This window comes from Manacus candei, unplaced genomic scaffold (assembly GCF_025592945.1).
Source record: "Manacus candei isolate 608988 ecotype Guabito, Panama unplaced genomic scaffold, ASM2559294v1 h1tg000050l, whole genome shotgun sequence".
Classification (NCBI taxonomy): domain Eukaryota; kingdom Metazoa; phylum Chordata; class Aves; order Passeriformes; family Pipridae; genus Manacus; species Manacus candei.
The window spans coordinates 35,241,876-35,267,816 of record NW_026138098.1 but is presented as its reverse complement, the minus strand read 5'-3'; the positions used below and the strand labels follow the sequence as shown (position 1 = coordinate 35,267,816).

The 25,941-nt window shown below is 41.3% G+C and overlaps 1 protein-coding gene and 1 long non-coding RNA gene across 3 annotated transcripts in view; one reads left to right on the top strand and one right to left on the bottom strand.

The window, feature by feature from the left end:
* LOC127476638 (uncharacterized) overlaps window positions 1–18,364 on the bottom strand; it is a 63,202-nt gene extending 44,838 nt beyond the window's left edge. For both annotated transcript variants that reach the window (XR_007906689.1, XR_007906691.1), the window contains exon 1: window positions 18,223–18,364. This is a non-coding gene — a long non-coding RNA (uncharacterized LOC127476638). The remainder of the gene's footprint in view (window positions 1–18,222) is intronic.
* Window positions 1–25,941, top strand: part of LOC127476606 (uncharacterized) — a 623,146-nt gene that overhangs the window by 526,673 nt on the left and 70,532 nt on the right. The gene's annotated exons all lie outside the window — the stretch shown is intronic.

The following is a 25,941-nucleotide window of genomic DNA, read 5'->3' as shown; positions in this document are numbered from 1 at the left end:
AAACCAAGTATTTTGTTCCTTTCTCAATATTTCAGAGAGCCTTGAGTCCAAGGACACATCAAACTGTTACCCAAGAAAGAAGGTATCAAACATGACCTTGATGGGAATAGATGGTCTCTGCCTTGAAAGTTAAAAGCATTTACTGAATAGCTAAAGACTGAGACATGTTCTGCAATTAAAGCAACTATATATCTTTGAACCACACTTTCATTAGTTTTGATGAATTTATTTTCGAAGCTACAGCCCTTACACTTGCCCTAATGTATTTTAGAAAGAGAAAAAAAACCTCATCACTTTTTCAAGGGTGTTTTATTTAGTTTTTATCAATTGTCATTGAAGTGTCTGCATTGGCAGTAACTCCAGCGAGGGGCTCCTGTCAGTAAAACCATGCAAACCATGCAAACTTCCTTTCCTCTTCAGACAGGAAACTTGCTAGAAAACTTGGGATCACAAGAGAACCAAAATCTGCCTTCAATGCTTCTTGGAAATTCCCTTGCCCCTGCACCCAGTGCACATTTTACAGCACCCACAGTCACTATGCCCATTACCCTGTGCCTTCACGGTGCAATTCAGGGGGGTAAAAAAGGAAAAAAGAATACAAGAACTCTGATTTTGGAAAGAGTTTTCAACGAAATCCCCCTTTTAAATGAAGGTTTGGTGTCTTTACTGGAATCCATAAACAAAAAGAAGGAAACTGCCATTCCAAGATCAGCCCCAGCACTGAGGATTGTATGGAACAGCCACATGGGCCAAGCAGCAGAGGCACCCATTACTGCAATTAGGAACAATGGGTTTTACAAGCTTACTGTCTATTTCCACCAAAGCAACAGTTCATTTGTTCAAGTTTAATAGTTTATTATACCTTTAATTGTAAAAGTTATTCCCATACCCCTTTAACTTCAGAAAATTCTCTCATACAGTGAGTGAGTGAAATATTAAGTCACAGAGAAAGCACGGGCTGAATGAGATTTGGGAATTTACTGCTGAGTAAATGAGGTCATGAAAGCCTCAAGAGCTCCCTGCAGGATGACTTTATAGTAGAACTGCAATTTTGGAATATACATGCAGATGATAATTCTGAAGCCACAGAACATTAGATCCCAAACACTGACGTGGGATTTTGATGAAAGAAGCTGGTGAATTTACTCAAAAATAAACAGAAATAAACTGCATGCAGATCAGCTGTAATTACTCAAGATACCAAGAGAAAGTATTTTTGAACAATGTTATGACAGAACTGTTTGCATTAACATGTGGCTACTTATAATCAAACATTTAAATAGGCTTCTTCAGACATCAACTTTTAATACAGTAAAGTTTCAGGGTCACTTTTCCATCTCCAAAAGCGAGTTGGAGCACAGGTACTGATTCCACATAAAGCATGAACTCACAACTATAAAAATGTTCTGCTTTTGCCATTGCTAAAGAGTCACAGGAATTTATTTCTCAACCTAATAAATCTCATCACAAGAAATGAATGCAGCAAGCTGTGGAATGGATCTGGATCTGTGGGTTACCCTGAAGAGAGAGGGCTCTACACAGCCCCTCCTAAAGGTGCAAGGGCTTTCCAGACAGAGCCACTGCCCCTTTTTGTGTATAAACTTGCAGGTTTTTTCCCTTCCATCAAGATTATAAGCCTTGATCCCACGATCATTTACACTTGTAAGAAAATAAACACAAACATTTGCTGTGGTGTTTCCTTGACCCTGAGGAATCCCTGTCACCTCTTTGCTGGTCAAGAAAAAATGGTCCCCAACTGCATAAGTCCTCTGCAGGGAAAGTTCATCTTGTTGCCTGTCAGTAGGCCTCAAATTCCAGCTAAATTTACCTTTCAACCCTGCCCAGACATGTCTGTGACAACTTCTGCTTCATCCTAATCAAATCACACTCCATGTAGATTAAGGTGATTGACTCTCAAAATCTAGGCAGTGTTCCATTTTAGTTAGTGAGCTCCCACTCCCTCAGCTGAGGTTACATTTTTTTTAAAAAAAATCAGAGAAATATATAGAAATAAAGGATAAAAGTGATAAGGATAAGGAAGAATTTATAGGAAAAAAGTAACAGCAGACAAGAAGGCACAAATACATGCCTTCAAATTCCAAGCTGCATGCTCTGACTGGACAGGAGTTGGTTACTGCCTTCCTGATGCTCAGCTCAGCCTCTCTCTCTCTCTCCTGAACAGGTTTTCTTCTTGTGTTCAATTTTGCAAGCACACCAAAGGAGAAGCCCCCATTGCCCTGCTAAAAGCAATCAAACAAAAAGAACTCAGTGCCTTTCCAGAGCAACAAATGCTGGATGACAGAAACGAATTAATAGAGTCTTGAAATACTTGGAGTAAGTCAAGGAATGCGAGGAGAAAACTAAGGGAGATCTAAATGACATCTTCAGCTCCCCAGTGGAGCAGACCAAGCTGGACTTCTGCTGGGGTAGGGGGGTGATAATTGCAGAAAAAGAAATTGTGGCTTGAGCATAAGGGGGGAAAAAAGCCCCCACTGAGGGCACAGGGACTCCAGGGTCATAGTACAGTATCCAACCCTGGAAATATTCAAAACTCAGCTGGACAAAGCCCAGAATAACCCAGTCTACATTTGAAATTAGCTCTGCTCTGAGAAAGAAACTGAACCTCAGGATCTTCAGAGATCACATAAATTTTGTGCCCTGACTGTGATGCTTTGTATCCCTGTTGGGGATCCCTGGCCCCAGTGTTTTCTATGTGCTGTGTGCAAGTTGAGTTAGAGGGAACAAACTCCTTTCTTCAGAGTAAACTAAGTGATCTTTCCTGAATCACCATGAAGTTTATACATCTCCTCTCTTCTGTCTTTCCTTCTCCCTCTTCCTTGCTGCCTCTCTCATGCTCAAAAGAAGGAAATGAGTTTGTCTCTCAACATCTAGATGTTTTTCTGCCCTTGAGGAAGGGGGAATGTCATTCCAATGGATTTCTCTGACTCTTTGTCTCTCTAGCAGAAAGAAATGTTATTGCAATAAAGACCAGGACATGTGCCCATTAGCCAAAATGCACAAGGTCACTGAATGGAGTAAACCAATGACTGGGGGACAGAAACTCTATATTCTGCTGCTGCTGTTTCACTGCTTGCAAATGAGTCAGCAGAACTGACCAATTATTGTTATGTGAAATCAATGACAATCTCTTCATGGGCAGTAACAATTCTACAAAAGAATATGAGACACTAACACAAAATAAAGGATTAGAGAGATCCTGAGAATATAACTGATTCAAATCTCAGTTACAGGAAGGACTTTCTGAGTACAAAATGAACTGGAAACCAGACTCTGAGGCAATGTCTACTATCAGCTCAGAGGTGCCCAGATCTCACCTAAATGTTACTGCAAACTGCCTGCCATCATCTTCACTGCCCCCCTCACGATTTGCAGCTGCTGTTGAACACACTGGAGCAATTTCAGCAGAACTCCAGCCCTTTGAATGCCCGTGAGTGTAACAACTATTTTGGCAAACCCCTCAAATTTCCCAGAAATACAAAGTTGGCACTGAAATAAAATGTTATGTAACTATTTATTTATTAGGGAAATCATAAATGGTATTTTTAAAGGACAAAATGAGGCAATCTTAATAATTCAGCAGCATCTTTCCTCCTCTCTCACATTCTCATTTGATGTCAAGGGTTTCCCAAAAAATCTACAAATCCTATGAGTCTAAAAAAAAAAAAGTGTAAAGGATTTTCCAGTTTATAAACCAAATGTGGTTGTGGTAAGTTCATCTCTTTCTAGGCATATTACACAGGAAGAGATATATGATATAAAGGAAAAAAGCCAAAAATTGAAACTTCAAAGAGGAGAAGCAAGCTTTTTTTACACTACATGTATTTAACCCGACATGCTCACTGACCTAAAAGACCAGTAAGGTCAACAGTTTAGTAAGACCTAAAAGGAGGATTAGCCATTTATATAGGCACTAAGAATTTCCATGGTTCTTCTGATATCATTCAACATTTATAAAGTATATTAATCCTTATACTTTGGGTATGACACAGCCACTTGCTGTCAAGGGTTAAGGAAGAGTGTGATGGCCCAATCTTTTCTCCTAATTCCAGTGCTGGACCAAACCACATTTCTGTCTCACTGAAATTTGTTTCTTTGAGAGCTGTACCCTGATGGGGTGTAAGAGGGCTTGTGAGCACCACGGGCACAGCAAGGGATACCAACAGCAATCAAAGGGGAAAGCACATGTGCAAAGCACCCAAATGATTCTGTGGACTCAGCTAGAGGAAGGTGACAACAAATTATGACTGGCATTCTTTCTAATTAATCTTAAAAAAGGACAAGTTACAAAAGTAACATGGAAACATCCTTACCAAGGACACTAAAGGACCAGACTGTTGTTCAAACCCAGAAACAAAGTGGCTTTCCAGAACACTAAACCAACAACAGACACACTGTGGGTGAAATGAATTAACATAATCTTTTAAATCCTTGGAATACATTAAAGACATCTAGCAGCTAACAAAAAGGAAATTGAAAATGAAAAACGAAAATAAGAGCTGTAACACAAGGAGACAGGCATTTAGTGCTCAAATGGAACAATAATGTGATGCCTTTCAACTCAGGAAGAAAAGCAGAAAATACATTTTCCACAATTAGCAGCAAATTGGCATTCATACAGCACAAAAAATATAACTTCCATACTAAGTTGTACAAGGAGGAGAATAAAGCTCATTCTTCTCACATCCAAGACTAACAAAATTCCCCAGACTTGCATCTGCTTGACAGTAGGAAAATTTCAGCACAAACTGGGCGCATTTACTAAGAAAAACAACTGGGAAAAAAAAGAGCCATGGTAAAACAAGGCTTGTTTCTTAATTCAGAAGAGTGACATTAGATCTTCTCACTGAGGAAACACACTGCTTCACAAATGAAATCACCCCAAAAGAAATCAGACCCTCTCCATGAAATGTGTGTGCACGGAGAGAAAGGTTCACACATCATTCAGCACGAACGTGCTGATGGCATGCACACATTGCCATCCTTGGATCTGACCCCACTTTTGGTGTAAATGGCAATTTTTCTGTGTTCCAGCTGTGTAGCCACCCCCAAGAAGGGCCAGGAAGCCCTTTGATCCTTTCTAAGGATGGCTGAGGTTGGGCTGGGGGGGGATTAAAGGAGAAAACCTTCCATCACTTTGAGGTGGTTTCCAAGTTACAGCCTAGCACATGAAAGAAAAGGTGGCATCCAGCATAGCAAGAGACAACCACCATGAACAAACAAATTCAGAATAAGAGCCATCAGTATCATCTATGGACACACTTCGGAAAGAAAAGAATACAGGGAAGGAGTTGGTCTGTCAATCCACATCTCAGCACTGACCTAAAAAAATCAGTTTTTGCCAAAAAATAATGGCATGTGTTACTAAGGCGGTAGAGAAAACACAAGAATTCATCATGAAAAATTTCCTTACGACATGATTATACCGTGTATGTGGCCTGGACTGCAGTCCTGCTGAGTCTGCCAGCCCATCTCTGTGGGCAGGAGCAGCCCACTCCGAGGGCAGATCCCTGTGAGGGAGATGTAGAGCGAATCCACTGTGGCTGTTTACAGAGAAGGTGACAAAGTATCTGATAAATACTGTTAGCATTCTGCTACAAATTCACACTCTGTGTGTTAGGATGCTGCCTGAGGCTCTCCAACACAGGCTGCTGGCTGAATCCAAACAGCCAGAGACGACTCAGCACAGGAAAGGGCAGAGGCAGGCAAGGAGCCTGGCTGGGTAGGTCAGCAGTGGGAGAAAACAGCTGACTCAGGAATTGTATTGCTTTACTCCAGTTGAACCTAAAATCTGAGCTGCGATGCAAATACAATGTAAATACATCCTTTAAGACACCAAATTGTAGAATCACACTCAGAGAATCATAGGATGGTTTGAGTTGCAAGGGGCCTTAAAGCTCATCCAGTGCCACCCCCTGCCATGGGCAGGGACACCTTCCTCTAGCCCAGGTTGCTCCAAGCCCCGTCCAACCTGACCTTGGACACTTCCAGGGATCCAGGGGCAGCCACAGCTTCTCTGGGCAACCTGGGCCAGGGCCTCCCCACCCTCCCAGGGAAGAATTTTTTCCCAATATCCCATCTAACCCCACCCTCTGGCAGTGGGAACTCATTCCCCCTTGTCCTATCCCTCCAAGCCGCTGTGAAAAGTCTCTCTTCATCTTTCTTGTGCATATTAGTTATACTTGAACATTGCAAAAGATGGAAATCTACTGGAAATAGGTGCAAAACTGAATGTTATCATTGATTCCAAGACCTACAACAATCTTGTATCCGTAAGCTTGTGCAGAAATATAAATAAAAAATATTGGCATGTATGTTAAACCCACATCGAAACGTTTCTTAAAAAAAAAAATTAAAATAATCTAGCTATGATAGGACAGATACTTTATGCAAATAACTGCATGGATTAAATCTTGAATCTTAATAATACTCCAAAGTTATAAAAATGTTTAAAATCAAGTTGCACAGAAATTTTCAATGCAGTTCACATATTTTCCCTCCAAATGCAGGTATTAAAAGACATAGGAAATCATGTGGGTTTGAAATTACCTGCTTCCTAAAAATCTCTCTTCTTAATTTCAAATAATTAGAGGTTGGCTAATCTTCAGAAACATGAAACACATCCCACTACTTAGTCAGAGTAAAGATTGATAATGCAATGTATTTCTATTCCTTTACAGTCATTTTTCTCAGAACAAAGGCATTTCACCTGATAATAAGTGGTATCAAAAAATGTATGGGAAGATCTACAATGTAATACAAGATACACAAGAGGCTGAACTGGCTGTAAGCAATAAAATGGAGATTCTGCCCAGGGAAGTGGCAAAAGAGACAACTTGTGGTGGGCTTCTTCACATCTAATATTAGATTAACTTAGTTTGGGGGTCTGCATCTGAATCAGTCTTTTGGATCAACTGTATAGTCAGTGGATACAGGTGTTTGGGGTTTTTTTTTTTTTGTTTTTTGTTTTTTTGTTTTTTTTGAGAAAAACCCACAAACAAAAAAAAAAAACCCATGTCAACCTTGTAATGGGACTCATACTCTACAGTCTGGAATTTTTGCATGTATCAACAGGAACTTCAGAATGTGGGAGCAGATCACTATCATTTAAAGTCATTTATAAACTGTACCTTAAGTAGTATTAACAGGAAACTAGAAAAGACTGGTATTTATACTGCAATCACTCCACATTCTCTTTAAGTCAGAATTTATTCTCAGTAACTGTCTGCACTAAAAAACAAAACCTTCCAAAAAGGTTTGTTACACAAATTTCTTTCCCTACAGTCACTGACTAAGGTATATATGTACAATGTAATAGGTCTTTTATCAACTATATGTTCAGTTATAGGTTAATTATGAAGTAACTTAAAACTGAATCCTTTGAATTTGTTTGCATACACGACACTTTCCTTTTTTGCTCAGCAAAGATTTATGATCTATTGCAAGAAAAAGCATTATTATAGCAATTAGGAATCCTCCATGGATTAAAATCTCTGGAAGTCCCTGCAATCCCTCTGCGAGCTGAACAAGTTTTCATTGTGTGTGGCATTAGTATTTTGACTCTTAGGCAGGAAAATAAACCCTTAATCTCCCCGTGCCCCAGGGATCCATCATATATCCTGATACTCAGAATGGGCTCAGTCTGTCTAAGCATTTCAAGACATATTAGGGAATAAGGTAATCTGATCCTGAACCTGGACTTCTCTTCATAGCTATTTGCAATCTGCACTGGCAGAATAAAACCACATGCATCCTCTACCAAAAACCACACAGGAACAGTGCTCTTGCATGTCCCCAGATACAATTATACAGAATTTTTATAGGGTCCCCCTTGTGAGTCCCCTTGCAAGACACATTTCCCATTCTCTGCTCCTACTGTGCAATTATTCTTCAGGTCACTTTTTCCACTGTACTTGCTAGAGGCAGAATCTGCTAACAGAATCCTTGGTTTGGTTCAGTAATTGCAAGCATCTTTTAAAATTTATTAGATGTTGTATGCTGTGTCACAATACTTCACATACAGAGAGAGTGACAATTTTATTAACAATAACCAGTATCCACGCTTATTCCTGGGACAACTTACTCCCTGGGACAATGGGGGGTTTCTTTTCCCAAAGAAACTCTGTTATCTGCAGAGAAGACTAAGAATTTAAGGTAAATTTAAATGGCCAACCCAAATTCAGATATAGGCAATGACAGGTAACTGGGTTGATGAAGCCAGTACTTAATCCCTGATGTAGAAGCATAACAGCACAACCCAACAGGAGCAAAATGCAATCCAGCTTTGTGGAAGCCTGCCTATGGACAGAGCAGCCAGTAACTCAGTGATTCCCTGGTTTTCTGCACGTCCTACACTGTAGGAAGGAGCTTTTCATATGCACCCTCCCTCTTCAGACCACTGGACCTTTCAGCTGAAGGCATGATCCCATCACAAACCCCCTGGGAAAGGGTGTGAAGTGGAAAGATTAACCTGGTTGTCACAAATCACATTACATAAATGAAGAATGAAAGCAGGGGAAAATTGGCTTCTAGCTGGAAATGTTGATTACAGCCTTACACCTAATAATCATCCAATGCAGCTTTTGCAGCATTTCTGAATCAGGCCATTTCCAAGTGTTACTCTGTATGACACTACAGGAAAAAAAAACATTGCTCTTCTGACAATTTCATTTTTTTCCACAGTCTTTTAAGCATCTAAAGAAGATGCAAACAAAATTACATTTAACTATGTCCTAGGAAGGAGGAACTTTTGTTCTCTGCTGGCCACACGTTGGCACCAGTAAAACTGACCCACGAAGCCAGCACAGCATTGGTTGTGTGTCCCTTCAGTGGCACTTTGTTGCATCCTGGCTGAACACCACAAAAAGTGTTGGAAATAGCTTCAAAAAGACACATCTTGGACCCAGCCTCAGTGTCTGATATACATGATGGTTTTTCCTGGCTCTCAGCTGAAGCTATACATATGTATATGAGGATAGAATTTAACAGCAACAGCAGATCAAAACTACTTTGAGAAGCTTCCTAGTAAGTGATACAAAAGGGAGAGTAAAATAAACCAAACAACATCAGCTGGATATTTTTCTTTGTGTGGAAAAGCGTAAATGCAGAGCAATCCCCAAGCCAACAGAGGTACCCACGTGGAGAAGGAGGCTCAAGGACTACAAAGTTCATTGAATAATAAGTGCCTAACTGAAAAAACAGGAAATGCATTAAACAATTTTCAGGGGTAAAAAGGAAAAGAAGAAACTGAATAAAAACAGCTTCACATAGATATAAAGCAATTGTATTAGGGAGATAAATGAACAGAATATTCAGTGGCTACAAACAAACCACAGACCACCCCAGAAAAGCACTTATTCTTTTCACCTGAAAGAATCCCTCCTGCAAACACCTTCAGTGAAACACCTGCAACTAAGAGAAAGGACCTGAAACACCTTGTGTCCCCCTCGCCAGAATTTTTGCACATTCCTTCCCCACAGGCCAGGCTGACTGACCCAAGTAGAACTGTCTCTTAAAAGATGTAATAAGCCATTATCTCTCACCCTCCTTCTTGAGTTATGTAAGAAAATGGTTTTATAAAATGCAGGAGATGCATCAAAACAAATGATTGAGGCATCCACTACACAAAATGAGAAAGTACAGCTAAATAATTAATTTAGCAATTAATAGAAATAGTCAATATGGGCTCAAGTCATGCCTATAACTTTTGCTCTTATTCCAGTGAGACACTGTGCTACACACTTAGAAAATCCTAAGGGCCATTTACATTTTGCCTTGTCACTAATCAATCCTATTTAACTTAAAATAGGGTTTAGACAATGCTGTCATTTGACTGTGACAGAGTGGTCAGCCACCTGAACAGAATCGATTAACAGTCTGAAGAAATACAAAAGGCTGCAAATGTTCTCCAGTCATCACCATGAACTGTGCAGCAAGATGTAAAACAGACCCATCAGCAGCAACACCCCGGCAGTAACAAGAGCTTAATGAAAATGCAAACTCTGCACTAGGTATTGCAATGAATAATCCAGAACTACAAAGTATGACAAATACAGCGTGTAAGAAATGTGTTCAACATCTGCTTCAATTCTCTACTGTGATGATGTGTAACTTTTGTTATTAAGTAGAACTAATAACTTAGTTATATCACACTAGGATTCCAGGAAAATTTTCATTATAAATGGAAAGGGCCCAAAAACATAATAACTGAATAGCAATTAAAGTTATTTGATTAACTTGGTTTTAATTTACAACTGCAATTCATCTCAGAAGCTTAGGGATGTAACACATGTGATCTTGGAAGTTTTATTCCTGGAGAAAGTTGTTAGTTAGGCTGTTACATCCCTGTGTGGTTTTGATGCTAAATTTCTCGACAGGAGCTTTCCATTTCCCTAGTAACTGTGCTACAACCCCCTGCTCCATGGACACATTGCTCCCTCTCTTCCACCTTTTGCCTCTGCTCCTAGTCTACTCTCCCTTTTCTCTCTGAAATCTCGTGTTTTGTCTCTCAAACAGTTTTCAAGTAGCAGGCTGAGGAGCAGACCAGGACAAAGCCACCACGACTTCCTAGGATTAGGGGTAAGTCAGAGGGTACCCAAGAATCAGCCAGAAAACACCCCAGTTCAGCCACGTGTCACAGCCAGGAGGGGAGGCCAGGCTGGACCACGGCACCAAGCAGAGTATAATCAAGAGACATGTGACAGAACTTCACAGCAGTGAAATGATACACCAACATCTGCCTTATCCAGTGCTTGGATTGGGGTGAAATTGGTTCTTCTTCACCTTCAATTTTAGTGCAGCCATCAGAGCACAATGTAAGGAACTTAAATCCCAGAGTTGTGTGCAGCTGAATAGACACATCTCATCTTTCCAGGCCAACAGCCAAATGTATTTTTCATGTAAATCTCACATGTTTATAAAAAATATGAGTCCAGAATTCATATATTAACAGATATTCTCTTTTTTCCTGTGTTTCCTCTCTGTACAGGAATTCTCATGAGGCTATGCTACAGCAACAAGTTCTTTTGCCATCATCCCTCTCCTGTGTGGTACAAACAACAAACTTCCCCCAACTTCTGCAAGGGACCAGCTTTTAATGCTATCAGATCAACATAACACCTTCTGTCATATTTGGACTCCATTTCCCTCCCAAAATACACTTTCTGGGTGCCAAGATGGCCAACCCACAGCTACAGGTACTTCCTGTATTCATACTGCCATATCGAAAGGAGGTTGGAACTTGATGCTGGCCATAGATCAGGGCTTCCCAAATTTTTTGGTGAGAACACTGTGAACTGTTTTCCATGACTGCTTTTCATGAACCACTCACTATCACTATCAAGTTTTTAATGAAAATAACAAGAAATTGTTTTCTCCTGAGAAGCAGCTTTGAATTGCTTTGTACAGCTTCAATGACTGCTCTTTGGGAGTGATTGGCTTTAATGGTTAAAATAATATAGCAAGGGTGTTCCATATGGGTGTCAAAATTTAGGCAATCAAGTAATCAGCCTGATTTTTCAAAAGGCTATGTACTGACAGTTCATTTTGAAGTTATTTCCGAAAAATGTGGCAATTTCAGGTCAGAGCAATGAAAAAAATGTCAGTTTACTCCCATGGAAACACAATAGGTCTTTATTTAGGTACCTGCATTTAGACACCTGTGACTGAACATTGTTATCATAAAAAAAGTACCTAAAGCTCTATTAAGTTTATTTTCCAGAATTTTTCTTTTTTAACAGGCATTTTAAAGAGCATGCAGTCATTTTCAGGGGTATTAACTACCCAATTAGCAGTACTCAACAGTGGACTTTGTAATTCGAATTTACTTAAAAGGGCAGTTTACCTCATCTTTACAGATGAAGTATATGTATTTTTCAGTTTGCCTGTATCAAAGTGACCTTCCAGCTCCCTCATGTATTTACTTGCACGAGTCCTATTGCACCAGCCTGATATCAAGCAAGGACCACAACTGCCTCTTAACCATTTAAGAGCCACAAGATTATAGCAGTGCATGTAACCTGTAATCACCGTGGCCTGCACACAAGATCCTCTCAACTGCACATGACCTTGGCAAGAGATTATTCAGGGAGCACTTGAGACAGCCTGATAAACTGTCTGCACAACCCCACTTCCATTTAATTTCATCTTCTGCCTTTCTAAATGGATTATCAACAGTTTGATACTGTCCAAATATACTGAGGGATTTTGTTGAAAGAGTGAGGGCTGCAGTATAGTTCAAGAAAATAACTAATGTTCAATTAAACAAAAGTGTCTAAGACAGAGGACATAAGATATGCACAGCACTTGAATGCCTTCACAGCTTCCCCTGCCAGTGCACCAGGTTTTCTCTGACACTGCAGTACTCCAAGATCAAAACTGCCTGCATATCCTACTCATAAGACAGAAACTAGCCCTCTTAGTTTCAGAATCTTACCAAGACAGGTTATGGCACAGAACTGTCTAAAACAATACAATCTAGCAATAAAATACTACCCGTTAACTTCCTTCCAGAAACAGAATATGTACTAAGATATGACTGGAGGAACAAATCTTAAGAGCTGTTTAAGATAAAATAGTTAAAAGTCTTTATGTATCTCAGCAGGGCTTCTCAGTCTCATTAATCTGTAGAAAATATAAATTTAAAGATAAGCTTCCTTTACTAATTGCTGGAACTGTGTGTGTTCCATCTGCTGTGAATCAGTGGGAGCTTTGCCAGCCCCAGCTACCTGTGAGACAGAGCAGCCTGGCTCCACAGCCAGGTGCCTTATCCCCATGGCCTGAACCTCCAGTCAAAAAGCACAACATCTCCTTGGGGGCCCAGGTAACTCTGCTTCATCTGCCAACTTTACACCAGAGCCAGCAGGGTTTACCCAGCTGGCTCCAATCCTTCAGCTACTCCCTCCTGACAGTGAGATAAGGCTCCCTAAGGCTGTGTGTTTTCCCAGACTCCTCCCGAGAAAAAAGCAGGAAGGTGGACTGGGGACATCGGGGAAGATGGAAACATTCATCTTGCTTCAGCTTCTTACCTAGCCCAGATCTCTGGTGAGGAGCGGGGACAGGGAGGCCACTGGGAATTATCTTCCTTCTTTAATTCCTCTTCTGAAAGGTTCTGCCTGAGTTGCTTCTAAAGAGTTACTTCAAGGACGAGGGAGAAAGGAAAAAGGTACTGATGCAAAGGATACAGGCATGGCCTGGAAACCCACTGGTGCAACATCCACTGGGTGATCTTAAGCTGGGAGGTGGGTTATATGGAGACTAAGGCTCCTTTAGAGAAGGTAGGGCTTCTAAATCCTAGAGGAATCCCTAACACAAGCTTGTCCCCAACCCTCCTAGGACATACCATGGAACACTAATATGAGGGAATTTTCAAGTAGTCCAGCAGAAACAGACCTTCTTTTGTTTTGTGGATTGTTGAATAGCTACTAAGGGGCCAGCCAGGCCACTATCTTCTTCAGCAGCAGAACCAGTCAAATTAATATTGGAAGCAATGTATTCCTCAGAGGAAGCACTTGGTTCACAGTATTTTGCTATTTGAAATATATATATATATGCTTCACTGAGTTTTTAATGAACATATTTGGGCCAACTCCTGAGAAATGAGTATTTTTGCCCAACAACTTCAATTAAAATTCAGTCCATGAGGCTGGTTAACGGATGTGCTATCCATTTCTGCTCCTTGATGATCAACAGAAAGAGTTCCTGAAGAAACCTATCAGTCAGGCAAACAGGTTTAGAAAATGGTAGTACCTTTTTTTGGTTCCATTCCAGACACTAGATGCTCAGAATTTATTGTTTGGAGGTTTTCCTTCAGCTCAGATGCTAACACAAAACAAGCAGGTATTTGTTGGTTGTTACCATAGCAATAGCAGGCAGGGAATGTTCTGACAGCACAGTGCTTGGCATAATGTCACCTCTTTAGCTTGCTAACAAATGTCTGATTAAACATTCATGTTCCCACAGACACCCAATCCATATGGATAACTGACTTCATAAACACTTGACCCAAATCCTGGTTCGTTATGTGGGTGAGGTAGGAGTGAGGTGATGGGGAGAGAACCTGTCACAGCACAGCTTTGCTGCTACAAGGCATGGTTCTTATTTGGAAACTAAATGAACAGCAGGCGTGAGATCCAGCTCCTCTATCTGCACATACTGCTCGAGTGAAATGTGTCTTACAGTCTTTATGATATGCACAGACACAAAAGAGTGCTGAAATCACCATGGATCACAAGCAAAAATGTCTTTTGGAAAGAGTCATAACCATTTCTTTGACTTTAGATGGGGTCTCAGTCCCTCACTGGTCTCCTGCTGGAGCCTGCCAGAACAGGTGCCACTTCTCCACTTTGAACACCTCTGATAAAGGGATCCTCCTCCTCTTTATCCTCACACAAATCCTCCCACTGCCTTGCTGCCCTTCCAAGGATTACATATCCATGTCCTGTCTCGTCCCTCTGCACTACAGCATCCTGCTGGGAGAGGAACGAAAGCTTTGGCCAGGAAAGTGGAATGCCAAATACAAGATGTTGCCCCTCACTGCCTCTCAGGCTGGAAGGAGGATGTTGTGTATGTACTTCCAAGGAACACACATTTGTGTGTCAGAAGCTGGGGCCTCAGCTGGGGCACAGAGAGAATGCATGGCACTGTGAGAAAGGATTAGGGGTAGCAGCACTGAGAGAGCACAAAACACGTTCTGTAGATACTGGCATTGGTGCCTCATGACTTCAGGGAAGGTTGTTGTTGTTGTTGCTGCTGAGTTGTTTTGTTCCTTTGCTTTACTTTTAGAATTTCATGTTAGTGATGTATTACCCTCTGCTAGGAGGGACTGCACAGGCTCCCTGGAGAGACAGCTAAAGGCTGAGGTGAGATCTTGGTGAAGTCACTGAACACACGCTTGGTGTGCAAAAAGTGTTCTCTGCCCCCTTCCACAGTAACAAACAACACACTTCTTGCCACCTTTTTTTTTCCCACCTTAACGCAGAAGAAGTTTAAGCCACACAAAAGAATAAAGGAACATGTTTAAGGAAAATTTATCCTATGTTCATGCACAGGAACAACTTACAGAAGTGAAAGAACCATAGGAGATTTCATCTCATTCTCATCACATCTTCTGTCTTGCTTTAAAGATCCCTTCTGTCCTTCCCTGCTAGAAGCCATGCTAGCAAGTATTGGCTGGTGACACTACGATGATATATAGGGCTACTAAATCACAAACATGGCACCTCTGCTCACAAACACTGTGGGGGTGTTTGGGTCTGTGTGTTAGATCAGCAGAGTGTCAGAACTGCTGATGAATTCGTGTGAAACACCAGCTGACAGGACTTTCCTGACTGGTGTTTGGCTCTCCCAGCCTCAGCAGCAGGAGGAACATCTTCTACAAACAGGGTTCATGTGAATATTCCTACTATAATTAGCATCCCAAATTAGAGGCTGGTTTTTTCTGCTGTTTTAAAAACATCAATTATTGAAGTCAGCTTCCATGAATGTCAGTGGTCATTCACAGCCCCTGTGAAGCTTTAGAGCAGCCTTCATCTCACTGTCAATGGGACACAGTTGTCTTGGGTCTGTGCCAGACTAGACCCAGCATTCAGGCAAACTGAGTCATCCCAGTGCCTCCAGCCCAACCACAGCTCACAGGAATTCATGTGCACCATCACATTAGCCATAAAACAACTCACAGCAGCAAAACATATTGAAAAACCTGTGTGGCAGCCCTACACCTAGATGAATTGTAGAGTATAACTTTAAAATATATGTTGCTTTTCCCTTCAAGTTGAATTATTCTGTTGTGGATGGAGGTGGCTTTGAAATGTTTAATCAAGCAAATGTCTGCTGTTATCTGTTACAAGCCTAAACTTCCCTTCTCCTCTCCAGATTGTTTTCATAAATAAACCAACAGAAGGACTTTGTCTGCTTATATATGAAAGCACATGACTCTGCCACTTCTTTTGGAAGAGGTTATAATTGAATTCATTCAGTACCAATTTTTTGAAGAACACGAAATACTTTACAATCCCTCATCAATTAAAATTTCCATATCTTAAATAAAAATATGAAGCCAAGCCACCAGGAGCTACACAAGTCACAAAATTAATAAGAACAACAGCTTTTAGCCATCTGAGGATAGCATAACACGTAGGGATATTTCAAAAGCTGAAATTCAGACACTTCAGTAACTCTAACAGAACATTAACTCACACAGACTTATGCTTACATTTCAGTTCTACACATATTAAAAAAATCTGTATTTTTCTGTTACGTGTGTTTCTGTCTCAACTTTAAAGATATAAAAACACCGAAAAAAGTGGTTGACTCTAAGCCCACTCTTTATATATATATATATGTCCTGCCTATAATTATCCCTGACACTTACATGTCCCGTTTTTCAAAACTGTCATTTTTGACTGGCCCTGCAGAAGGTTTTCATACCTATGAGATTACTGTGCTGACCCTTCCTTCCCCTGGAACAATTTCATCCCTGAAGGTCAGAGACTTCATTTGCAGAATTTGTAATGGAAAGACATTTGAAGAATCAACATTTCTTGGAGCTCCAGACATGCTGCTCTCCAGACCTCTTGCTGACAGCAAGTATTAAAATCCTGAGCTTTCTCTATCATGTCAGGCAATTGAGAGGCAAGGCAGGCTCAAAAACCAGAGCAAGGAGGCAGAAGCAGTTGTGAAAGCATTAGAAATCCCAGAAAACTCTCAGGAGACTCTGACTATCAATCAAAAAAAAACAAAAAACAAAACCAACCAACTAAAAACAAACAAACAAACAAACAAACAAAAAGAAACCACAAAGTTTTCAGACAGGTCTCAGGCTCAATAACACAAACATGTGAAAAATGCTAACAGTCTGCTAACCCTTCATCTGTCAACAAACGTGGGGGACAGAGCCAGGAGGGGGAAATAGGCTGAATTTCATGAGACATAGTAATTGGGTGAGTGAAATACGACTTAAATTGTGATGAATACCTGTGCCTGCTTCTGCCCTCTTCCTTTTCTGTATTTAGTCGCCAGGCAGAGTGTGAATGCTTATGCTTGTTTTTCTCTTGAGGCATCTTGGGAATGATCCCAGCACTTGTCTCGTTCGTCTGCTCAAGACGCCCACCTCTGTAATCCCTGCTCATAGAAATAACTGGGCATTTCTACCCAGACACATACTAAAATTTCACTTCTTACAAGCAAGCACCTGCACTACAAGAGTAGAGAACAAGATACAAAACAAAGACTCAACACAAGCCAGACCAACAGGAACACAAATATCCCAAGAACACAAAGATGACAAACACCAACTCTGACAGGTGACAGCATCTGACAGGCTGGGAGAGCAGGGGCTGTTCAGCCTGGAGAAGAGAGCCCTTTCCAAGGCCTAAAGGGGCTCCAGGAGAGCTGGAGAGGGACTTGGGACAAGGGCCTGGAGGGACAGGACAAGAAGAAATGGCTTCAAATTGGCAGAGGGCAGGGTTAGATGGGATGTTGGGAAAAAATTCTCCCCTGTGAGGGTGGTGAGGCCCTGGCACAGGTTGCCCAGAGAAGCTGTGGCTGCCTCTCGATCCCTGGAATTGTTCAAGGCCAGGTTGGACAGGGTTTGGAGCAACCTGGGCTAGTGGGAGGTGTCCCTGCCCATGGCAGGGGGCAGAATGGGATGAGCTTTAAGGTCCCTTCCAACCCAAACCATTCTATGACTGATATCCTGCCACAGTACAGTCAATTGAGAAACTCAGGGCAGCCCTTGCAGCAGGATTGCAGTGGCAGGACACTCTGCCCTCCAAGAAAACAATGGGGGAAGAAAAAAGACATCATCAGTGTGGGGACATCATGAGTGTACAATCTAACAGTGCTTTTAGGCTAGTCTAATAGCTAGCTGCTGAAAAAGAACAGGCTAATAAAGGGGTGTTCCCACCACTGTTTCCTTCCCAGCAGCTCCAAAGATACCCTCCTGCAGATGCAGCCACTCCAGGCTTTCCCAGAGATTAGCTTCTGTCAGCCAATCCAACAAAAAAGTAACCATGCCCAATATTACTTTGGTCAACTTTCCTAAATCAGATAAGTGCCAGTGCAAGGAAAAAATACTGGGACACATGTCTAGGAGGAGTTCTGGGTTGCCTGTTCAGTGGCAGCTGCAGTGGTTCCTGTACCCAAAGGAAGCAATGCATACAAGACCCTGTTGCACTGTGAGATACAGTCTTTCCCAACTGGAGTTACCTTTTCCAATGTTTTTATCTTCCCTGTTGTTTCACAGAAAACAGCTTATTCCTACCAGTTCAGACCACTTCCACTGGGGAGATCCCAATAATCCCACATATGACCAGCAACTTCATACTATCTTCATTCACAGCAAGGAGAAAACAAGTCTGAAACACAAAAGCCAATTGCTCAGTTCCACAGGATGTATGGCAATTCTCACCCAAAAATTTCAAAATATATCAGATTCTTCTCTGTCTCAACATTCCAAGAAAGGTCATTATTAAGTCCTCTCTCACACACCCAGCTCACAGTGAACTCATACAGTGATACCCCTGTGATCTGAAGGGAAAACAGAAACCCCTCATCCTTGCACACACCTTTACCTCCCGGGTTTTATTTACAGCTTTGATTGCAAATATCTCAGGGACCACCTACTAGGTCCTCTTTCTGAAAGTCATTCCTCTAGAATGTGGAACAGAATGCAAACTATTTCAGAAATGGGGGGGTGTGAGTGTGTGTGCACATCCTGAGCAAGATGGGCAAAGGCGTTCACAGCTTCTCCCAAAGCCACCCAAAAAAAACCCCTGATGCTTATATACCTTAAAGTAAACTTCTGACTTAAAATACAAAGGCTCAGACTCTCCAACCAGTACTGGGCTGACACCCTCTGAAATGCAGTAGCTGTTCTGTTTGCTTGGATAAATATTTAATTTCTATCTCCTCTACCAGTCATTGTAGGAGGCATTTGTGATTGAATGAAGCAATAAAACAAACTCATACTAGTAATTTTGTTTCTGTGTTTACAAGCAAGATCAAGGACCACCTGAATTAATAGTATAGGGTTACACAGAGAAACGAGTCTGCAATTCTTGCCTTCCTAAACAGGGGACCTCAGCATCACAACTCAACCTTTCTTCCCACTGTGTACCCCAAACTGGGGCTCCAGCTTTCTAGTCTACGTCTTTTCCTATTCCCTTAAGACATGGCTCTACCTCCCCAGCCTGGGATCCCATCCCTGGATCCTCAGAGATTTCTGTCTCCTGAGTCCCTGCTCCTTCACCCCTAATTCAAGGCTAACTGCTAACTGAACAGGTAACTGCTAATGCTCACCATGGAAGACACTGGCTGGCAGCAGTACAGAGACATCACCTTCACAGAGAGATGTCTAAAATGGGAACAGAGCTGCAAATCTGGAAAACTGCGGCTTAGTTATGTTTGCTCAGTAACTGGAACCTAAACCTATGAAAATGTAACATGAGCATTGACAGAACTCCAAGTACAATTCACCTCCACTGCCAAAGAGGGCTTCTGGACAGATCTGTAACACAAATTCATCGTTATTATTACTAATGCATATAAATTGCCTTTTAGACTGTCAAAGTGGCTCAGTAAAAACAAATTGAACATTAGCATATTTCTTACAATTAGATTCTCATCACATTGCTAATCATAGTAATCCCAGTGATTACTCTTAGTTGCATTCTTTTATTGAAAGAGAGACAGGACAAAAGAGATTTTCTGTTAGAACTGGGGAAGCCATATAAAATGTATAATTAAGGATTTCACAACTGCTCAGTATAAACAAAAGTAAAAACAAAATGATGAGTTACTTGGAAGCGTTGTCAAAATATGACAGTATTTTAATTAAACTACTGTGTGAAGAGAGAGTTGAAGGAAACATTGGTATAAGATATTAGGACTAAGAGAAATAGAAGTTAATACGTAAGTTTGCAGTAAATCTTTGACTATCACACTATACAAAGTTTTAAAGTAATTAACCAATCTCATAGTTATGTATCTGCAAGAACTAGTCTAATATTCTCAAGTAATTTTTTCTTCCATGGAGACATTCAATTTGGTCATTTCCCATCACTTCCTGAGGAATCCATCCTTGGGCTTTGCAAAATGAGACCTCATGCTGTGCCTCAGCCTCGTGGCACATGACACATGGAAACAGGCTGCGCACAACATGGAATGAACTCATCAGCCTCCCTGCACAGGTGCCAACAGCCAGCACCTGCACACCAAACCCACAGACACGCTGCTGTGTGAGACCAGCACTGCTGGATTTGGGCCTTTCAAATCACTCCAGTGCCTGCAGATTGCCACAGCACGCCTGACTGAGCAAGAACAAAACCAGATGGCAGAAATAAAGCCAGACAACAAAAAATATTGGAAGCATAACGTACATTGTGTATAAATCAGTAGTTCAAAGTTGGGGGAAAATGCATTCTGTGAATCGCTACAGAGGTAAAAATGTGAATTTGAGCTGAGGTAACTTAATGGAGTGCTGTTGGCCTTCCACATTTGGAACAGCTTGGGTACAGTTTGATATGTTTTAAAAAGAAAATGCACCTTCCTACCTATGTGATTCACCACCAGCACACAGCAGATGCCAGAAAAAACTGCACTGGGAGTGTGAAGTGCCAGGTCCACCAGAGGCAGGGCTGTTTGGTGCTCAGCACCACCCACAGCTCTGGCAGCAGTGCTGGCTGCTCACTCACTCATGTCTGGTGAACCTCCCCACTGGTGTAACATGTGCTGACCACTTACACTGGTCTTAAAAATGTCAAATGCCTGTAAATGATGACTTATTCTCCAATCACATGAGCAAAAAGGGTTAAGATAGGGGCTACATAACGGGTGAGTCAAGCTGATTCATTTGTCCAACTTTATTGAGGGACAAAGTCAATGTTTTTCAATCTTCCACCCAAAGTTACCTCTGCTTCCCACAGCCTGTTCCAGGACAAGCAATGCCACCTAAGCTGCCTTAATAGACGAAAGGCATTTCAAACAGGGCCCTACTTCTGTTCTCAGTTTTGCCAAAGGCTTAGATGCTGGAATGTAGAATATATTAATAAAACCTATGGATGGTTCCAAGCTGGGACAGACTGTAAACACTGTGGAGTACAAGAACAGAATTCAAAATCACAGGTCAGGGAACTGATCTGAAATCAAAGAGACTAAATTCAATGTAGCACAAAAAAAAGCAACCAAAATCTCTAACCTCTCTTAAGAGAATAATCCATTTGGGGGAGGAAAACCAATGCCCAAATGTACTAAGAACCAGACTGTGGATCTCAAAACATGATTACAACACTAACCACATAAATGCAACACAATGTTGATAAAGACAATGCTCAGGCTGTGATGCACTAACAGAAAGGTTGGGTTCCCTTTCCCTTGCTCTACTAGGGCCTCAAGAAGCCACTTGAGAGCACCACACTGACATAAAATTATAAATCAACCACCAGAGGGGGTAGAACTAGATAATTTTTAAGGTCCTTTCCAACTCAAACCATTCCAGGATTCTATGATAAACACAAAAACCCAAGATACAGTTTCTCAGCCACCAGTTCACAGACTCCTGGCATCAACACACATGTTTAAGGAGTAATCAAGATATCATGTCTTCAAGCAATAAATTCACTACAATGGAACACGCTTCTGTAACAAGAAAATGGCTGATGTTTAAGAACAGAACACCTGGAAACCCATGGGATAGCTCATTTCTTGGGCTGCTACTTCTTTTTATTAACAAAAAAAGAGCATATCTAAATTCAGAGACAGAAACTCAGAGACTTTTGGGCCAGTGAACACTCCTGATTCTTAAGACACCCAGGAGATTTTTCCTTTTTACAGCTATTGAACAACTGTGCATGAGGATTGTGTTAAGCAAGCAGGGACCTTTGTACAGTTTTAGTATAAGAGGGGATTAAAGTCCATGTTTCTGCTCTGAATAACACAAGGCTTAAATATTTAGAACAAGTTGCTTCTCAAGCCATTTCTAGTCTCCACTTTTATCCCACTTCTTTGGTATTTTTAGAAAACATAAGTCTCAGAAAGAAAAATCTCGTTTGTCTTCTGTGCCAGTGTAGACACAGGAACTTTAATATCCTACTTTCTAGAGGGAACTGGCTGAGAGAGACAGATGGCCCATTCTGCCAGAGTTGCAAACAAAAGCTCAACTCTTCTACCTGAGGAATTTTCAGCATCTGAAAGTTAAAACGTTCAAGCTACAAGACTTTTGAAAAATGAAAGTGAACTAGGAATTTTTTATAATATTAAACTTCAGTTAATGTGAACATAGCATTTATGAATATATAATAAGATGGAAGAATGAGGGTCAAGCTCAAGAAAAACTTGCCTGACTGAAAAACAGGCAAACAGATACAGTTATATCAACAGGGAAGGATGATAGCAAGGTGATTGGACCTCTCTGTAATCATAGAATCATAGAATGGTTTGGGTTGGAAGGGACCTTAAAGATCATCTCATTCCACACCCTGCCATGGGCAAGGACACCTTCCACTAGCCCAGGTTGCTCCAAGCCCCGTCCAACCTGGCCTTGGACACTTCCAGGGATCCAGGGGCAGCCACAGCTTCTCTGGGCAACCTGGGCCAGGGCCTCCCCACCCTCCCAGGGAAGAATGTCTTCCATATAACCCATCTAACCCTGCCCTCTCTCAGTTTGAAGCCATTCCCCCTTGTCCTGTCACTCCCAGCCCTTGGAAACAGTTCATCTCCAGACTTCTCGTTGACTCCTTCAGGCCCCCCACAATTCAGTCACCCCAAAGCTTCTCCTCTCCAGGCTGAACAATCCCAGCTCTCCCAGCCTTTCCTCCCAGCAGAGCTGCTCCAGTCCTCTGATCCTCTTGGGGCCTCCTCTGGACTGGCTCCAGCAGCTCCATGTCCTTGCTGGGCTGTTCCCAGGGCTGGAGCAGCTCTGCAGGGGGGTCTCCCCTGAGGGGCAGAGGGGCAGAATCCCCCCCTGCCCTGCTGCCCACGCTGGGGGATCAGCCTAGAACACAGTTGGCTTTCTGTACTGTTTTCAATCTGTAGCCAGAAAATATTTCTTTTCAGCACTTTAACACTTTTTACATCTTATAGCAGTGTTAGTTCTGAGTTTCTTACTCCACTGCCTCTCCTCTGTATTGTACTTTCTCTCCTCCATGTCCCAAGTGCCAGAATTTTTTGTTTCAAGTGCTTCCTCTAAAACTGTGTGGGGTTGTTTTGGAAACCCTGAGGATTCAGAGGGGACAGAATGAGAAAAATGCCTCGATTACACCATACAAGCAGAAAATCACTGCCATTCTTATGATGAATGGGAGAGAACCAGTCCACACTGCCAGCATCAAAGGACACCTAACCAGCCATGCAGGGTTTCCATGTTTCCTCTGTCTCACTCCCCACTTCTGAGAGGCATAACCAGTTCTTCTTGCTGCTGATTGATCTGGTGTCACCAATTCAAGTGGGAGTGTAAATGCAATATGAAATCAGAACAGCCAATGTTTAACTTGACACTTTGTGCTCGTGTAAGTGGCCAACTTGAAAGGAATAAACCAAAGGAAAATGCAGTCCTTCTTATAGTCTCCCAACTTCTGTTATCCAAAAGGCAAAGAAGGTAATCTACCAGTGGTTTTAAAATGACACAAGGTTTGGCAGCCTGTAATTTGCAGTGACTTTCACCTCTCCCAACAACACAATCTCTTTTCTGTGAGAGAATGCTCCACAATTTCCTTTGTTTCTGAGCAGGGAAGGCAGACTTGGTGCTATAACATCTGCTTGCTGGGCATTCCCAATACCAACATTCCTTCAGAGAGGAGCCTCCTGGGGCCACTCACATGATTTCTTGGCTTTGCCTTTTCCACTATTCTGCCTGCAAGATGACAACTATCAAAGATTTTTCTTCATTGTGATTTAGATCCCTCAACTGCCAATGGAAAATTTAATAGATTTTTCGGTTGGTTTTATGTGTGACACAGCTCCATCTACAGTGAAATTCAGCCTAGACACAACTAAAAATCAGTGAGGAGGATGATATGTCTGAGCAGAAGGCTGCTCTCACAAAACAGAACATATCAATTGTCGCAACACTGTCACATAAAATAGCAGTAAGCATCTGGATCTGTTTAACTTTGGACTATTTACTAAATACATTAAGACACACAGATAAAGATTCTGTTTTATGAGCGGGATTTGCATTTTGCTAACAAAACCAGCATTTCAGGCCTGTACTGAAACAAAAGAAAAAACCAAATCCACAACCCCAGCAATAATGTATGAGCTGAAATTCGTTCAGCACACCAATCCTGGGAAAAGCTTAGCTGAACTAAAACTTTCCTTTCAAAAGACTAAATCATACAGGTGATAAATTGGCAATGAAGGAAAAAAAATCACAGAAGGAAAATTATAGATGGTGTAGTATAGCAGAACTACAAACAAAAGATTTTCGCTCTTCATAATTTTCCTTCTCATTTTAATGAGATAATAGTAAGTATATGAAACACATGAATTAAGATAAATGGAGAGTAGGGACCAACAATTAAAATATAAAATCAGAAATTTTTCTAAAAGATCCTATTATCTTATATAACTTTCTTATTAGTTCCTAATGTTGAATATCTGGAAAATAGATTTCAACACGACAATTATAGTGATAGCATTGTAATATCGTACAATAATAAGTAAGAACATACAGTCTGATTCCCTGCTTCCTAAAATGACTATTAAAGGTGCAATCCAGTGCAAAATAGTTATATAATAATTCTATAGTAAAATAATAAATGAAAATAACTACTCAGCACACACAGCAATAAAAGCACACACCTATAAAATGACTTGATATTTTTAACAAACCAAACTGGTTTGTCATTTATGGCTCTGGCACAGAAGGAAGAATTGCAATACAGGAATTTTCTTTCCACTCACATTCACCTTTGTCAAAGGGTTAGAGAATTTGATCACTCCCCTGGAAAGCAGCTCTTGGAGATCGAGTGCTGCATGGCACAATCTCCCTGGTTACACCTCCTACTGAATATTACCCCGTGCCCATTTGCCCCACCCAGCTCAGCACTTCTCTCTCTCACCTCCAAACACATCCACAGCCACTTGGAAGAGAAAAGGAGGATCCCTCACCCAGCAATATAAAAACCCTGGAAATCTTCACATTTTATAATAGTTCTGGAAAATGCAATTTGATATTTATAATTACACATACCAGACGTAGCAAGAATAATGGCAGATCCCCTTTCACTCACGTTAATAGAACTGGTGATATAATCATGTCATTAAGCAAGTCTGGCTTCAGCATTACTGTACTCAGATGGAAAGGGAATTATACTGTCATGACCTGTAAAAACATTACACAGCTCTAGGCTTGTTTAAACTTTACTGAATGTATTTGTACTAATCTACAGCAGAGACCTGGATGATCCATGAGTATCCTTTGATTACCAAAAAAAAAAAAAAATCATGAAAAAGCAGGGGGAGAATAAATCCTTTCTGATTTTTAATACTTCACATTAAACAACAGGGATTCTCTGAGAATTGCTGGAGAGCTGGAAGATAAAAGATGAGTAGAGATCTTTTCCTGGGACTTTCAGACATGTCAGAGTCTGTTGCATCACACTTCCATGTGACCCTGGGACTACTGCTATCTCTGTGTCCCTGTTACAGCCCTAGCATGAAACCACCTCTCCCTTATATACCTGAGAGGAAAATGGTAAAGATAAATACACTGAAGATTCTAAAATCCACATATACACCACTACCTGAAGATATTAGTTCTACACAAGGTGCCTGGGTGTGGTTTGCATGGGCGAGCTGATCTTAGGTCACAGCACCCCTAAGTTAGGGGCACTCCCAAGGGTGTAGGACTACAGCAACTTGTTCTAGGAGCATAAACCAGGATGAAGTGGCTTAGAAGATGACAAATCAACCAGCTGCCAGGCACCT